The sequence below is a fragment of the Grampus griseus genome (genome assembly GCF_964374135.1).
Source record: "Grampus griseus genome assembly, chromosome: 5".
Classification (NCBI taxonomy): Eukaryota; Metazoa; Chordata; class Mammalia; order Artiodactyla; family Delphinidae; genus Grampus; species Grampus griseus.
In genome coordinates this window covers 55821260-55836384 of record NC_138998.1, presented here as the reverse complement: position 1 = coordinate 55836384, position 15125 = coordinate 55821260, and positions in this window count along the sequence as shown.

The following is a 15125-nucleotide window of genomic DNA, read 5'->3' as shown; positions in this document are numbered from 1 at the left end:
TAATGGATATTTTAATTTATAGCTGAATTCTCAAGAGTGTAGAAGATATATTTCATCAGTCACATAGTAAGCCCTCAGTGAGGGGTCTGGAAGTGGTGAGAGCATGAGCCTGGGAGTCAGGCTCACCTGAATCTGAATTATAGCTCTGCAATGTTCTAGCTTCATGACTGGGGAAGGAGCTGCTTTGTGCTTCCGCTTCCCATTTATGAAATAAGGTTGACATTATCTCCTTTGTAGAGTTATTGTCAAAGTTAAACATTACTGCAACTAAAACTCTTAGTACAATTTTAGATACATAGTAAATTCTTGGTAAATGATGATGATGGAGGAGTTGATGATGCAATTTTTCAGCAGGTAGGGTTCATCCTGACAAGCACATTCCTTGACTGTTGGAGAACTCAAATCCTATTCATAAAAACAAATTCCACCTCTTAGGATGGGAAGGTTGAAAGGTTTTCATGGTGTTAATTTTCACATTTCTTGAAAACCACAAAACAGCTGAAAGTTTCCCTGTTTAGACTTTCTAATAACAGCATTGAGGATAGAAAGCCCATTCTATATAAATCTAGACAGTGCATTTATCATTTATTTTCTGAATGTCGAAATACATGTCTTGGGCCTTTATTCAAACACTTGGGTGATAATTAAATTGCAGGAGTATCCACAGCCATTTGTGTTTGGGTGACCTTCTCGTAGTCTTGAATACCATGTAAACACATATTCTGACGAATAATTGTATTTGGGAGAAATTTACAAAAGAGGATCAAGAGGATCAGTAGAAATAAAACAAAAAGGTGTTGCTATTTTAAGGTAATTAATATTTTAGGTTCTTTGCAGTAAAAATAGGACTTCACCAGATGGCAGATGTCTTTTTGGTTAGTAATGTCATGCTGTATTTCGAATGAAGAGATGTCAGGGGGAGGAGTTGTTGAGAACAGCTTTTTCACATCACACCAAGGCATGCAATATGGGGGTTGGGAATGGAGGAGGAAATGAGTGAACAAGGAAGGTATTTTTATTGCATAAGCACATGAACTTTGTTTTCTTGAGAAAATGTAACTTTTTCACATGAAACTGGACACATGAAGGTGGTGGAATTCTGTGCCAGGTGTATGTGTTTGAAATGGAGCAATGCAAAGACAATAACATTCCTGACATCTCAGAGCGGGGATCTTCAAGGTGGCTAAGAGAATGCCTCCTGAGGAGCCTTCCAGGCACAGGATGGAGACACAGGACAGCAGTTCTCCCCTGCCCTGGACTCCTCTGTGTTATTCTTCTTGCATCACTCATGGATTGATGTGAGACTTTTGTAAGCCCCTGGGAAAAGCACTGGGGAAACAAAAGTATCCCCAGATAGCTCAGAACCTGTTGGAGACAGTAGAATTTAGCTCCCATTTACAGACAGGAACCAAGGCTAGAACAAGGCCATGATCTCTTAACTATGGCATCTGGTGGCAGTTGGACTTGAGCTCAAGGTTTTTCTCAATTTGATATTCTCAATCCTTTCCACACTGCCTTGTGGGGGCACTAGGGAACCAAATGGCTGAACCATGGAAAGGCCTCAGGGACAATAATAGCTGACATTTATTGAATGCCTACTATGTGCCAGAATCCTTACATGTGCAATCTCTGCTCCCTTGTAAAGCCCTCAAGATAGGCGTTACCTCCATTGCATTGGAACCACAGGGATCTGAGAATCATAGTGGTTGAATAATTAGCTCAGAGTTGCACTGAGCTATCATTTAAACGCATATCTTTCTGGAGCCAAAGCCCATGCTCTTCCCATGATATGACATCGTTCTTTAGGGCATGCCTATATCTTCTGACCTGTTCTCATTTTCTTTAGCATCAAGGTGAGGATGAGAGGAAATATGCAGGGTTATATAAGATTCTACATCCAGATGTCAATGTGGCCCCAAAATATGAAGTATGTGTTGTTATTTCCTATCTTGTTTTGTCATGGTGAAGCAGGGTAGTATGTGGAAAGGACACTAACTGGGAAGTTAGGCCATGAAGTTGCACCACTACAAAGCTGTGACCTTGGATAAATCATCTAACCTCCCTCACCCCCCGTGCCCCAGGTACTTCAAATAAAAATGAGGCGTCGACTAAATTACTATATTGTTATATTTTCTTTCAGGTCTAATACTCAGTGATTTTTAAAAGACATCAAAACTCTTCACTAACATAAACCTGCACCCCCTACCAACCACCCTGTTTTCCTGTGAAAAGATTAGGGTACACATATAGCAGATAACTTATTTCAGGTCCATTTTGAGTGCAAATAGACTATTGCCCTCCTGTTGAGTCGTCCATGATGCTACAAGTAGATTCAGGAGCACACTTTACAAATAATTACCAATATTCATGAAGATAATTAACTTACACAGGTATTTGGAGACCTAATACAATGCTTGGAAATATCACCTGATGCCAGAAATGTTTACTGAAGATTTATTTCCCCAGTCAACTGAGGCATGAGAGAGAAAGAGAAGATACTTTAATGGTTTTATGTGCTCTGTGGGTACATTCTTGGAAATCTCCTTAGCTTTATTATTTGCTTTCTAGACTGATTAATTCTGTTGAGAAAATTAAGTAAGCAAATGCTAGCAAAAGAATTAAAAACTCTAAAATGCCCATGTTAACATATGTTATCGTGAGGAGACTGTTAGTAGCTGCTGATTTGTCAAATACCTCCTAACTTCAGATTCTCTACACCTATCATGACCACTCTTCAAGGTAACCTTTTAAGGTAGGCATTGTCATCATTTTTTTTAAAATCAGCTTTAATGAGATATAATTCACTTTGTCATCTATTTTTTATCAACAAGGATTAAAAATCTTACAGAATTTATGTTATATGCTCAAAGGAACCTCTTGTTTATGGTAAAAAAAAATACTACATGAGCCCAGACCTATTTTACTAAAAGGCCTGTGTGTTGTCCATTATGTTGCCTTTGAAGGAGAGAACATGACCACTAGAGGGTGAGAAAGGGTGAATGTTGTGAGATTAGCAATCTAGTTCGCTCTGTGCATGCAGAGGGCGGGACTTCTCATGCCAGAGCATGAGGATTTGTGGTGGGCTGTGGAAGGGCATGGCTTCCAGCTGTACACTGGTGCTCTGCAAGCATTTCCCTTAAATCCTGTACATGTGTTTCTTATTTTCTTTTGCTCATTGCCCACTGTTACAAAATCTTAGAACCACCAATATTTAGAGGTTATCTGGCTCAATCCTCAATTTTACAAATGAGATTATGGACGCTCAGGGAGAAGAAGTAACTTACTCAAGGGCCCATACTCATCTGAGGTTGACTTGAGGTAGAATCCAGATGGTCATATTGAATTTTTCATACTCTGTTCCCTACTTCTTTCGTCCTCTTTAACACTTGATCTGCTTGGGTGACAGTAGACTCAAACCTTTGGAGCATGGTAATACCAAACTTTGTCAACTGCCGTGTAATAGAACTACAAGTATGTGTCACGAATAAAACTTTTGAAGAATCTGTCTTTTTATAGGGGAAACAAGTTGGTTGCATTATGTTTAGTCTAGGTATTTTAGAACAAAGAAAGCATCTTTTACTACTGCCTCTAGCAGAATAAGCTTAGTAGGAAGTTCATGATTTGAATATATTAAACAATTTGGAACACAGTGGTTTCTATCTAAAGATAGACCAAAGAAAACTTTCTCACCTAGAACATTTATTTTCTCTCTACATTATGAATACTCAGCACAATCAGCAAATTCATGTTTCCTAATCAACCCATACTTTTTATATTTTAGGAAAATATTGTTATTATGCTTCTGATTATCCTCCCATGTTCTTGCCTCTGCTTCTCTACTTTTGCTCTGGCCTCTGTTTATGTTTTATTTGTTTTTTTAAAAAAGAAACATACATAACAAAAATCGTCCATTATGTAAATGAAAATAATTTGAAGGTTTTTTACTTGATGTATTAATAGTCTACATGAAACCTTCATTAAGATTGTTTTTTACTCCTTAGGTCATGCCACATTATTGTTTAGCATTTTCAGTTTAATTTTTTATTGAAATAATATTGTCACAGATTGTTTTCTCTGGCAGTAAACACTGAGATGAAATTTGGGGTATGTATTAGTTTCCTAGTGTGGCTATAGCAAAGAGCCACAAACTGGGTGACTTAAATGACAGAAATGTATTGTCTCACCATTCTGGAGGCTGGAAGTCTAAGATCAAGGTGCAGCAGGGTTGGTTCCTTCTGAGGGCTAAAGGGAAAGATCTGCTCCAGGCCCCGCCCCTAGCTCTGGTGGTTTGCAGGCAGTCTCTGGCATTCCTTGGCCTGGACATCATTACTCCAATTTCTGCCTTCATCTTCACAGAGTATTCTTCCTGTGTGCATGTTTGTGTCCAAGCTTTCCCTTTTATAAGTCCACAAGTCACATTGGATTAAAGCCTGCCCTACTTCAGGGTGAATCCATCTTAACTAGTTATAACTGCAATGATTCTATTTCCAAATAAGGTCATATTCTTAGGTACTAGAGGTTAGGGTGTCAACATGTAAATGGGGGGGGCACAATTCAACCCACAAATGTTATAAAATGTATACCTATCAGGGAAAGTTGCAAGAAGCAGCACAGGGCAGAGGAAGAGGTTAAACTGTGTCGCAGGCCCCACAAAGCCTCAGACCATCTGGCAACTAGCTTTGGAACAAATATTGCCCATTAAAGTGTCCTTCGAGATGCCTTTACACCCTGACTGTCTCAGTCATCAGGTGTGGGCTGCCTGGGAATGGCTTGGCCTCGGGCAAAGCCATCTCTCTGAGTAGAGGCAGACCCTGAAGGAGCTGACAGCTGAAGGCTGGCTGTAGATGGTACCTCATCTGGACAGCAAGTCCTTCCATGCAGGGGTATCTGGGTGGTGCATCTCCATGTCTACCACAAATATAGTAAGTATTGCCGCTAGGAAGCTTAAAGAGAAACCCTAATCTCAAAAATATTAATCTTATACAAATATCTCTCTTTCCTGCTTAAATGCCTAAAATGTTCTTGATTGCCTATAGGTTAAGATATAAATCCCCTAATCTGGCTCTCAAGGCACTTTGCCTTGGACTCAAATCTCTTGCTGTCTCTCTCTCCTCTTCAACAGAATCCTTTGTTCTAGCCAAGCTAATTTTTCTCTATGTGGGACCTAACCTTCCCATTCTCGCCTCCATTGCTTTACTCAAGTGAAACTCCTTCCTTAATATCCTTTACTTGTTGAGGAATAACAGAGATGGAAAGGGCAGATTCCAATCCAATTGGAAAACCCTCGAAGGCCAGACTAAGGTTTGAAATTAAGTCCATAGTCTAATCTAAGGGTTGACAAAATATAGCTCGAAGATCAAATCTAGCCCACCATCTGTTATTGTAAATAAAGTTTTATCAGAACACAGCCATGCCCTTTTGCTTACATACTTTCTCTGGCTATTACTAAGCTTCAACTTTGCTTAATAGTAGAGTTGTGTAGTTACAACAGAGACTGTGTGGCTCACAGAGCCTAAAATGTTTACTATCTGGCCCCTTGCAGAAAAAGTTTGCTGAGCCTCTAATCCAACCCTTCCTTTGTAGTAGAAAAAGTACAACATTTCTCATGAAGTTCTCTGGATGGTTCCTGCCCTAAATGATCTCTACAACCTCTAAACTAATAAGGTGCATAGCAATTTTTCTGTGTTGGTATTTGTGCTTCTGAGGTTTACGTCCTGTGATATTGTGATTTATAATAAGAAATGTATATTTGGTCTTCATCTGCTTCTGGCACAGAGCTCCTAAAACCCTTGGAATTTCTTAAGTGTTGAGAGGGATAAAGGTGTCCTTTGTTATGTTAACAAAGTCACTTTAGGTCTCCTAAGGATGGGGGCTGGCTGTCAGGGGAACTAGGTGACTAGAGGGTTGGAAATTTCTGTATCCCTGCCTCTGGGGAGGGGAGAGGGGGACTGGAGGAGTTCAGTCACCAATGGCCAATGATTGAATCAATCATGCCTATGTAATGAAGCCTCCATAAAACCCCAAAAGGTTAGGGTTCAGAAGGCTTCCTGTTTGCTGAACACATGGAAATTTGGGGAGTGTCGACCCCAGAGAGCATGAAAGCTTGGCACACCTTTCCACATACCTCGCCCTAAGCATCTCTTCCATTTGGCTGTTCCTGAGTTATATACATTTATAATAAACCAGTGATCTAGTAAATAAAATGTTTCTCTGAGTTCTGTGAACTGCTCTAGTAAACTAATCAAGTCCAAGGAGGCAGTTGGTGGAACCTCCAATCTATAGCCAGTGGTGCAGAAGCACAGGTGACAACTGGTGCTCATTGTGTATTGATAGGCAATGCTGTCTGTGGGTAGATACTGTCAGAATAAAGTTGAATTGTAGGGCATTCAGCTGGTGTCCAAGAATCACTTGGTGTGAGGAAAAAACCCACACATTGAAACTTGTGTCAGAATTGTAGTCCCATAGCCCCAACCAGACTGTAAGCTTCCTGTGAGCAGAAACTGTGCCTTCATTTCATTTTGGATTTTTCACAGCGCTTAGCATGTAACATCTGTTGGTTACATGGAGATTAGTGTCATTTGCTTGAGAGGCAGTTTGTTGGAGTGTGGAAAAATGGTCTTTGGAGTTCAATAGATCCAGGTCCTCCATCTTACGTGTGTCACCTTGGGAAAAAGATACATCGTCTCTCTCAGCCTCAGACTTCTGCTCGGCCCTGCTATAGTTGTCACAGTTTTGAGACTAAAGAGCCTTACAGGTAGTTGACCTAGAAGACAGTCTTTTGTTCCAAGCCAAGGAGATAGATAACAGCCCTCATGCTAAAGCAGAGCTGAGTAGAGGGCACTGTGTGGAGGGTATTGCAGGATTAATTCATCCTCCTCATGGGGCGCCTGCAAGAATAAGGAGGAATGGAGAGTGTTTTGAGCTTTCTCAGCGGGGTGTTATTGGCAGATAGAAAGTGATAGCCCTCTGTGGGGAGGGAGCATCCCTCTCTTTGCAAGATGTTTGTCTTCCTCATTCCCAGCCTACTGCCAATAGTGTCCCTGCCCACCACTGTTTCAGCCATCATGATGGCCTGTGCACATTTCCAAATGGCCCCCAAGGGTCACTACTACCTTGGCTGAGAACCACTGGACATAGTTCAAACATTACTGAGCGTTCTGGCTGTGTCTTAGAGAACGCTGAGGGGAGCGAGTTGGGGTTGAGGAGACTTCCGGCAGAACAGCTCTACTTTTATTTGTTTTATATCACTGAGATTTTGTTTGAAAAGATACCTACATCTAAAGTTTTTGAAAATAGAAATGCTGTTGTACAATTGAAATCAAACATTGCTTACCTGCAAAGGCTGAACTCTGAACAGTGTCAGATCAAGGCTGAGAAAGGGTCTATTCAACTCAAGAGCAGGAAAAAGAATGAAGGAGTCTTACCCTATCAAGACCAATAGACCCTCCCCTGTCCTCTAGAAATGGATAAAAACACCGGCATCTTATTGCAATCTTAATGACAATAATAATGTACATTCAGCACCAGTTGCGAACAATATAGTACATATATATAATTTCTACACTTATAACAATTTGGCATGGTAGGTATTATAGAGGCAAAATAGTCTCATGGAAGTTGAACAATGTCCCTGCACTCACATAGCTAGTGACTGAACCTGGAATTAAACCCGTAATTTACTATAAAAGCCATGCACTTTCTACTCTATCAAGTTATGATATGATATTATTTGTAATTTGTTCTTCACCTAACATTTCAAATAAAATATTTGTATTGGGCATGTTGGTATGTTTGCTATGTTATGCTTAAATTCTAAAAGATTGTGGGTGATATACTGCATATGAGAATTTAGGTTTTTTCCTTCCTGTCAATCAACTTTTTGTCCTTCTAAAGGCTCCCTTCAGGTAGGTATGCAAGGCACTGGCACTGGTAATAAACATTGGCCCTGTCCAGGTGCCCAGTTTGGACATGCCAAGCATGGAGTGTATCCTTTAGAAGGGCATTTGAAGGGGCCCTCTTTCTGTGTCACTTATTACTCAGGGTTGATGCCTGGATGTATGGATCAAACATCTCCACGGGGGCCAACGTTTCCTTTAGTAAGTCTTAGGAATAGGTTTGGGAGGCAAATAAAGCACTGTTTGAAAACTGAGGACTTGTAATTTTCTAAGTCAGAATAAATGTGTGCCGCTTAGAAAAGTTCTGAGTCAGGCTTGTAGATGATTAAGTGTATTGCTATTGTTAAATAAACCAGACAAGTCAATTGATCCTCATCAATGGGATATGGGAATCTATCTTGCAAAATCAGCTAATGTATTTAATCGTGCACGGAAGTTAGATGTGAGGCCTTTATGCGTACATCAATAATAAGCCATCTTTATGAAACTCAGATACAGGGTTTTCCCCTCTTTTGCTCATAACACTTTCCTCTCATATGCTTCATCTTTGACAACACAGCAGAGGCATGCAGTATTTCCCACTTATTTTCTGGCTTATCACATAGATCAGTTGTCTGGGAAATGCCATAAGGACATTTTTCTATTTTTACTTAGATTGCTTATACAAATTACTCCGTCATTTCAGGATATGAAGTTCTGTGGGCACCTGTAGTTTATACGTTTGTTTTAGGGTTCATGGCGTTTTGGTATTTTATTGTCTTTTTGAAATAAAGTATGTCATAATGAGTTTGGGCCAACCACCTAGACAAAACTATTTGCCCAAAACTTCAGAAGTTTTACATTTTTCCCCTCACTCTTTTTCACTATTTAGTGCCTCTTTTCATATGGTCACAGTAAAAAGTGGTCTAATAAAATGAAATCAAATTGTGATGTGAATGAATATATTAGAAGGAGAAGAACACTGCACTTGCAACTTAAAAAGCTGGATAGTCTTTGCTTTTAATTTCTTTGTCCGACCTCCGGATTGGCTGAGTGGCATTAGGCAAATCATTGTTAGTCTGGGCTGAGGCGTTCTCACCTGAGTGTGTTGGAACAGGGACAGCAGCTCCTGACAAGGGCATCCGCACTCCCTTGTCCTGTATCTGTGCTGGATGGTGTGGATCAGGCGTGGATCTAGGGCCCACAGGAACAGTGTCTGGCTTTATTGTCCTTTTCAATACAAATGACTAATTAAATGCAGGTTAAAAACAAGTTGTCATCTCTTGTCAATTAACTGGTTGGCGCTTTCCAGCTCGCCTTCATGAGTTGTAATGTGAGGTCCTCCTAGAAAGTTTTACATACGCAAAAAAACTATGGTGGAGCACAATACTTAATGAAAAATAAAAACTTGCTGACAGCAAAAAGTTATCTGAGTAGGAGAGAAAATTTGGGTGAGGACAAGTGGATGGGTTGAGGCTTTCTTGATATCCTTTAAATCATATGCTTTAAATATCATCCTATACTATCTCCCTGTCAAATTTCATTCCATTTAGACATTTAAAAACTAAAGAATTTCAGTTGTTAACTTATGGTTAACTTTAAAGACAATGAATCAAAATTCTGATCCCTATTTGATAAATATCTTGAGGATCTCATTAGAAATAATTATATCCCACCTCACTTTTTTGGGGTAGTGGGTAGTAGAAGAATTGCTAAAATATTCAATGCCAATAAAGTAAGCATGCTTTCATGTTTTAATTTTGACTTTTCAGCTAAAGTTCTGATGATGTTGAAATTCCCATGAATGATTTATAGTATCATTTAAATCCTTTTATTGAATGAGAGATAGATATTTCTAAGCTGGGCATGATTAATATCTCCCATATTAAACAGTAAAATAGTCCCTTATGTTGTATAGTACTTTATGATAGACAAATGCTGTCTAATATGTTTAGTTTATTTCATTACCTTTTCATTTATTTCATCAATCAGGAGCCTATCACACTTTACAATAACCGCATTTTAGAATGGAGGAAAATTATGGGTAGAGTGGCTAAGCTAACTGTCCAAGGTCACACATATCTCCAGAATGTCCTGGAGCAAGAACTTGAATCTAAGTTTCTGACCCTCTGTTCTGAGCTCTTTTGCCTACATTCTGCTTCTTTTTTTAAAAAATTATATTTTGGGTTAAATTACTCAGAATGTATTTAAATATGAATAAGAAGTAATAGGTTCTAATGGAGAAAAAATTGAAGAAATATTTTTTAAAAATGCAAAATTTTGGACAAATGTAAGAAATGTTCATTAATGTGGTTGGGTTTCTCAGTTTAAGAAGAGATGATACTGGCCTCAAACCCTCAGCTGATATGACTTGATACAAAGAGATGACATGCTCTTTGTATTTACTGTTAAGCATGTAAACATGCTGGGGACACAAACAAAAGCTCCCCTCCTCCCCATTCTCTCTCTCTCTCTCTCTCTCTCACACACACACACACACACACACACACACACACACACATTCCTCTCTTTCCCCCCAATTCTAATCCCTATTCTCTATCTGTTGGAGGAAGTATATTAGAGCTTATCTCAGGAAACACATATTCTCAGGTTGCCATTTATCTCCTATGAATTGGTAGATTTGTTTGTTTCTCCTTTTGAGGGGATTGTGGTCTTTTGTAAATTACAGGCAGAGCCAAAGAAAGCATTTGTTCTTCTCCCATATGCTGCTTTGTTTCTCTTGAACTCTGCCTCCCCTGTAAATTCAATAAAGCCAAATGACTCATCTAACATTATAATAATATCACCCCAAACAAGCTAACTCCTCATGGTCTTACCAAGATCCTTGCTACCAGCGGCTTGTGAATTTTCCTGTATCCTCACTGGGATTGGACCCATACTAAATACTGGCCATATTTGTTGACTTGAATAGAACCCTTTGTTACAAAGGATATAAAAGGGTGCAAAACAGGAAGTGCCATAATGAAAAGAGTTCAAGCTTTGGAACTGGACTGACTGAGGGATTTACTTCTGACTCTATCACTTACTAGCTGATCTCATGCAAATACTGTTAACTTTTTTGAGACTCAGCTTTCCCATCTGGAAAACAGGAGTAATATTCTTATTGAATAGCACCTAACAAAGTTCCTGATGCATAACAGGTGCTCAAAAGCGATTGTGATTGTGATTATGTTATCGTTGTTGCTGTTGTTATTTTATTATTATTTGTTTGTTGTTAGCCCCAAATCCCAAATATGGAAAAGTCATAGAACTCAGCTATTTCTGTTTTGGCTGAGTTGAGAATGAAACATTCCCTGTAAGGGAGAGAGTCCATAAGTTCTGATCTTATTTCATTAGGTTGAGGAGAATCTTGTACCGGTATATGGAGTAAAATTTGATTTAGAATATTATATGGATTAACTTTATAATGACCCATAAGATTAATCTGCCCAAATGACACTCCCCCAGGAGCTGGTTAGTACAAGCAGCACAGCAGAATCCATTAACTCCCCTTTTAATCTAATCTTAATGTAAAGGTCAACGAGCAAATAGCATTTACCCTGTGGAATTTTGCTGTACATCCCACATGACTGAAGTGAACTGCTTATGGTGACAGAGGAAGCCTGGGGTCAGTGAAAGTTCCTTTTCTGCTTTACTTTTATAGAGCACTGTATAAGAAACACTTAAACCTGTCCCACCTCATCAGATAGTCCCCCCCACCAGATATTCAGACTCTCCAGTCACTTTTTTTTTTTTTCTTATTGACTATTTAATTTATTTATCTTTCCAACACAAGGCAATAGGGTGCTGGAAAAATTCCTCCCTCCTCCCAAAGTTTCCCTATTTAGTTTCTTTTAAAAATTCTTGTAGTCAACTTTTTACTTTTGAAAATTAAATCTTTGACCTTTGGGAAGTAATAGTTCAAAACTTAAAAAAAATTTTTGGATACATTATTAACTAAATCTCCCGTTCAAATATGAACATATCTGGGTTTCTTTTTCCAGCTTTTTCTCTCCCTGTGCATCTATTTGTGTTCATTTTTATCATAAAGCATGCCTTAATTTATCCAATAAATATGTTCCTAAAACAACCTTGTTTTGAATCTCTGTAACAGAAATAATGATACCAGGTAATATTTGTGGAATGGTTACCTTGCTAGCACTGGAGAAAAAAAGACAGCTTAGATATAAGCTCTACCTTCATGTTGCTTACTGTCTAGTAGGAAAAGACAAACATTAATAAATGAGAGTAATAAAGTGTTCCAAATACTCTGGTGACATTGACTACAGAACAGGGAGAGTATGAAGGCAGGAGTAGTTAATCCCAAATTCTTTATATGGTATTCAAGGCCCTTTGTGTTCTTGTACCAGCCTAATGCCTCAGTGGCATCCTTTATCATTTTCCCAACCCCACCCCTTCTCCCCACAAATACATGTAGGTACTCCATAGTGTATTGAATTGTATTCATTGCCACCCTATATTAAATTGTATTTTCATGTATGACCATGCACAATTGCATTATTTTAATATTAGAATGACCTGAGGGTGTCTCTAACTTGGTAGGAAGCCTAGATCTTGAATGAGATTTGAATCCAAGCATCAGTGGAAAAAAATTAACATCTTCTAGGCAAGATGTTATTTCCTCATTGTGCATTTTGGAAATCACATTTCTAAAATAACCGCCCAATCAGTACCTGATTTCTTGAGCATAGTGCCTGAGGGAAAATCCTAAAGAGCTCCATTTTATTAACCAATCCAAGGAGCTGGCAAATGCTCTCCCTGGAGGATTTTCTAAAAGCAGGGATCCAAGTCTCAGTGGTAAAGAGCATGAGCACACAGACTCTCAGCGTAACATTTTCTCTTATGGGACTCTGTGGGCAATAGGCCTGAAAACATCTATGTAGTTTCCACCACAAATTTTTTTTTTTTTGCGGTACACGGGCCTCTCACTGTTGTTGTGGCCTCTCCCGTTGCGGAGCACAGGCTCCGGACGCGCAGGCCCAGCGGCCATGGCCCATGGGCCCAGCCGCTCCACGGCATGTGGGATCCTCCCGGACCGGGGCACGAACCCGCGTCCCCTGCATCGGCAGGCGGACTCTCAACTGCTGTGCCACCAGGGAAGCCCACACCACAAATTTTTGACTCTCGCATCTGAAGTTCATGCTGAGAAGTTCAGGGCAACAACTTTACACACACATCTTAAGAGACATGATTTGCATAAATATAGTCTCCAAGGAACACACATGTAATGCTAGGCTTACAAGTATACCTCTGTGTCAGGAGAATTCAAGCTTGGCAAGTCTCCTTCTTACTCTTCATTTCATTTATTCTACAAACAATCTTGATTACTTACTACGTGTTAGATAACACTTGAAGTAATTACTGAACTTGCTCTATAAACTTGGATGACTATTCAACCTGCTCCAGTCTTCACTTGCTGGGATGAAGTGGTGAAGGCTGTAGTCGGGTTTTGATGGTCAAGTCCACAGCTGCCGTCTTAAGAGTGTTGCATATACCAGAGTTTTGGTCATTTTTTCTTGAGAGAAACAAGGACACTTCCACATTGTTCCAGGAGGGTGTCTTTAAGACTCTATTATTGATTGTGGTTCTGATATGAGATTTGTCAAAGGAAGCCAGCCTAGCTGAAATTTTCCATTATCTGAAATACTTCCTTAAAATAGCTTACAAAATTAAAAAAAAAAGTATTCTGATTCACCTTTAATGATAACCATGGTATAGTACCAAACTTTACAAGGACTGGTAAAGATGTCCCCAAAGTTGTGAAATGAAGAAAACTAGATCAAGAAATAGTTGCCTTTTACTAGACTGCCTCCCTAGTTTGGGAGAAGTGAGGACCATAGAAAAGGATAAGATCCCTGGCTGGTGCTGGAAATGGTTCAGAGGTCTTCTGAGGTGTGTTAGTCTCCTAGCTCCAGAGAATATTTACATCAGAGACAATTACTTAAATATTACTGAAAAACTCAGCCAAAGGATTTAATGAGGACTGAAGCACATATAACCATATCACCCCAACATCTTGGCGGACTGCCTCTTTGAGCCATGCTTGGTGGGTAAGGATTTATTTCTATGCGTTTTGTATGCCGAGGGGATCCGACAGAGTGGGCATAGCAGGTGGGGGCAGGAAGGAGATGTTTCATGACTTACAAAATGAACTTAACCCTGGAATATGGAGAAGAGGTTGGGTAAAGGGCAGCACCTGAAGTGAAAGCTTATAAATTGAGAGTTAATGGAAGAGGTTAACTTCCTAAGAAGTGATGCTCACTCAGAGAACCAAGCTGGTTTCTAAATTTCTCTCACAGACTCAAAGGATTTGAGATTAAAGAGAAATGGATTCTATTGCTTTCATTATTTATACGACCTTGAGCAAGTCATTTGACCATTGTAGAGATCAGTTTCCTCATCTGTAAAATAAGGAGATTGAATTAAGCAATCTTTAAGGTCTCTTGCAGTTCTGATACCTATGAGATTAGAAGCACTGATACTTAAAGGGTTTAAAAATAGTATCCATTTGTCTTCTCCCTAACAAAAACAAAGCAAGCAAAGAAAAACAGACTACATCCCAGATACAAATTCCACATTTGGGTATTTCGATTGATAATGGATTGTTAATATATACTTTGAACACTACCTTTGTCTTTAGGTTAAAAAAGAATCTCAGCAGGGCAGGATCCCTTCAGGTCTTCCTGGGATCGAATCACGGAGCCAGTTCATCCTCGCCTCTCCCCTGCCTGTGCCTTTTCTCTTCCCCTATCCTGTCTGAGGAGCTATGGTTCTGCAGCCTGACCCTCTGTCTTTCACCTTCATGCCTTGGTGCACCAGCCTCTCTCTGCCTGGTTAACTCTTGCATACACTTCAGGACTCACCATAATAACAGAATCCACCAAGAAACCTGACCTTCCAGACACCTTACCCGCCCGGCCGGACGCTTTCCCCCTGTGCCTACGCTAAAAGCAAAGTGTTATTTAGCTGGCCCGTCTTTTCTTGCTTTCTAGCATCTGAGCATAACTCCATTGTCATAATTTTCAATTGTTTGTTCACCCTTCTTCCCCACTAGTCTGTAAACTCCTTGAAGGTAAGGATCTTTTTATTTATTTTTGAGTTGCAGGGTTGAGCACTTTGCTAAATTAATGTTGCTAAATAAAGGAATGAAACAATAATTTAACACTATTCAGGGAAAGATGCAGACAAAAAGTAACATCTTTAAAAGAAAGCCCAGACAAATGTCTGCTT